Source organism: Suncus etruscus, chromosome 11 (genome assembly GCF_024139225.1).
Source record: "Suncus etruscus isolate mSunEtr1 chromosome 11, mSunEtr1.pri.cur, whole genome shotgun sequence".
NCBI classification, from domain to species: domain Eukaryota; kingdom Metazoa; phylum Chordata; class Mammalia; order Eulipotyphla; family Soricidae; genus Suncus; species Suncus etruscus.
In genome coordinates, this window is record NC_064858.1 from 22,093,525 (window position 1) to 22,096,660 (window position 3,136).

A 3,136-nucleotide genomic window follows, 5' to 3' on the forward strand; every position below is an offset into this window, starting at 1 on the left:
GGCAGAACATTAAGGTTTGGACTCAGAGCCACCAGAATCTATAAACCACACACGAGATGCAATGCCATTTATATTAAGAACTTCCTTGCCAAATTATAACACAATAGTGTATGTCATAGCAGAAAATAAAAGAATGTGAGTCTGGTCACTCATTGCCTAACCATGGCTCCCTGGGGCCGACCTCTATGGGCCTTGACATTCCTGACCATGTCTTCTGCATTAGCAAAATCCCAGATGCAGAGTCTGTTGGCCAAATGCCTGCTGTTTCACATCACAGCGCCTTCATCATGGCCATGAGGACCGTGTCCTTCTACAGTTTGGTATGGCTGAGAAAAGAAAAAGGGCATATGCAGGTTTGCACAAAATTTATGATTCCATGAAAGATGTTGAGGAGATAAGGAAGGCTGGTATCTTTCAGAGTGCAAAACTAGTTTGGAACTGAAAGAAATGTCTGACTGACTTCCTTGAAAGTTTGTCACTGGCCTATTTCCCTGACATTGAATATTTAAGCTAAAGGTAACCTCCCTTGGTCAATTAAGAATTAACAAATGCAAAGAGAGAGAGCCAGAAAATAAAATAAAAAAATGCATCAAAATATATAAGAAAAAAATACAAGGGCCAGAGCAATAGTACAGTAGGTAAGGCACTTGAAGATGGATGGCTAACCCAGGTTCAAGCCCAAACATCCATATGGTCCCCTTAGCCTGCTAGTGAGCCTGTCAAGAATAATTCCTGAATACAGAACCATGATTTACACTTGCTGGGTATGGCCCCTCCCCCAAAATAAACAAAAAAAATAAAACAAAGAAGAAGAAAATACAAATTTTCATAATACAGAGAAACTAGCATTTTACTAAATTTTATGTCAATTGTCTTTTGGGTTACATCTGATGATGCTCAGGACTTACTACTCTGCACTTAGAAATCATTCCTGGAGGGCCTTAGGGGACTATCTGGGATGCCAAGGATCAAATTTGGATCAGTTGCATACAAGGAAAGTGCCTAAACCCTGTGCTATTTCTCTGTCCCAATAACATGACTTTCTGTTTATTTTTGTGCCATACCAGGCAGTGACCGCAGGACCAGGTGGTCCCAGGGATCCTACCCAGACCTTCCAAATGCAGGGCCTGCATTGCAGTCCTTTGAGTTTTTTTTAAATTTGGCCCTTAGTTTTTAAATTTGGCCCACACCAGCCATCATCAGGAATTGCTACTGACTCTGTGCTCATAAATCGCTCCTAGTGAGTTTAGGGAACCATATGTGGGACCACGGATAAAACCCAGATCTGCTTCATGTAAGGCAAACACTCTGCCCACTGTCACACCCGGTGCTCAAGGGTTATTCCTGGCTCTGTAAAAAGCCAAAAAAAAAAAAAAAAAAGAAAAAAAAAAAGAAAAAAAGAAACTGTTCCTGGTAGAAGGAAGACCATATGGGATGCTGGGAATCAAACCAGGGTTCATCCTGGGTTGACCACATGCAAGGCAAACACCCTACCACTGTTCTATCACTCTTGCCCCTTAATAATTTCTTTATTTAAGCACTATGGCTACAGAAATGTTCGTAGTTGGGTTTCAGTCATAAAATGTATGCAACTTGGGGCTGGGAAGGTGGCGCTAGAGGTAAGGTGTCTGCCTTGCAAGCGCTAGCATAGGACTGACCGCGGTTCGATCCCCCGGCATCCCATATGGTTCCTCCAGCCAGGGGCAATTTCTGAGCGCATAGCCAGGAGTAAACCCTAAGCGTCAAACGGGTGTGGCCCAAAAAACAAAAAAAAAAAAAAAAAGAAAAGAAAAAAAGAATGTATGCAACTCTTCACCAGTGCAATTTTCAGGCCACCAATGTCCCTCATTTCCATCCAACTCCCACTCCCTGCCTCTCTCTGTGACAGGCATATTCTCTCTCTCTCTCTCTCTTTCTCTCTCTCTCTCTCTCTCTCTCTCTCTCTCTCTCTCTCTCTCTCCCTCCCTCCCTCTCTCCTTCTTCCTCTTCCTCTCCCTCTCACTATCATTGTCATGGTATTTGTCAGTGTGGTTAGTGCTCTAACTAAAATCACCGTTCTTTGTAGCAAGCTTCATATCATGGGCTGATCCTCCTGGCCCTCATCTCTATTGTCTCTGGACATTATTACCATACTGTCTTTTATTTTTCTTATATCCTGCAGATGAAACTATTCTATGTCTATGCCTCTCCTGACTCATTTCACTTAGCATAATAGTCTCCATGTCCATCCATGTATAGGTAAATATCATGACTTTATTTTTCCTAACAGCACATAGTATTATGTAGATGTACCACAGTTTCTTTAGCCACTCATCTGTTTTGGGGCACCTGGATTGTTTCCAGATTCTGGCTATTGAAAATGGTGCTGTGACGAACATAGGAAGGCAGAGGGCATGTTGTTGTTGTTGTTGTTGTTGTTGTTTTTGGGCCACACCCAGTGACGCTCAGGGGTTACTCCTGGCTATGAGCTCAGAAATCATTCCTGGCTTGGGGGACCATATGGGACGCTTGGGAATGAACCACGGTCCGTCTTAGGCTAGCTCGGGCAAGGCAGATGCCTTACTTCTTGCGCCACTATTCCAGCCCCTGCAGAGGGTATTTTTGTATTGTTTTTGTGTCCCTAGGAGTGGTATTGCTGGATCATATGGGAGTTCAAGTTCCAGTTTTTTGAGGAATATTTATATTGTTTTTCAGAAAAGCTGGACATGATGGCATTCGTACCAGCAGTGAATGAGAGGTTCGTTCTTCCCATATCTACGCCAGCACTGGTTTGTAATGTGTGCCAGTCTCTCCCCACCCAACTTTTATGTGTCATCCTTGTGCAGGGCCCATGCTAATCTCTGTATCGTTCCAATTTTAGTATATGTGCTGCCGAAGCGAGCACCCCACCCGACTTTTTTTTGGGGGGTCACACCCAGCAGCACTCAGGGGTTACTCCTGGCTCTATGCTCAGAAATCGCTCCTGGCAGGCTTGGGGGACCATATGGGATGCCGGGATTCGAACCGCTGTCCTTCTGCATGGAAGGCAAACGCCCTACCTCCATGCTATCTCTCCGGCCCCCCCACTCAACTTTTGAAAACAGTCTATATCTATGGAAATCTTCACACTCTCCTTATATTCAGTGTAATTATAATA

At 43.9% G+C, this 3,136-nt stretch overlaps 1 non-coding gene across 1 annotated transcript; it reads right to left on the minus strand.

The window, feature by feature from the left end:
- Positions 1 to 2,779: 2,779 nt before the first annotated feature.
- LOC126023705 (U6 spliceosomal RNA) lies at positions 2,780 to 2,884 on the minus strand. The gene has a single exon (XR_007500795.1). It is a non-coding gene; the product is annotated as a U6 spliceosomal RNA (small nuclear RNA).
- Between the last annotated feature and the right edge of the window lie 252 nt (positions 2,885 to 3,136).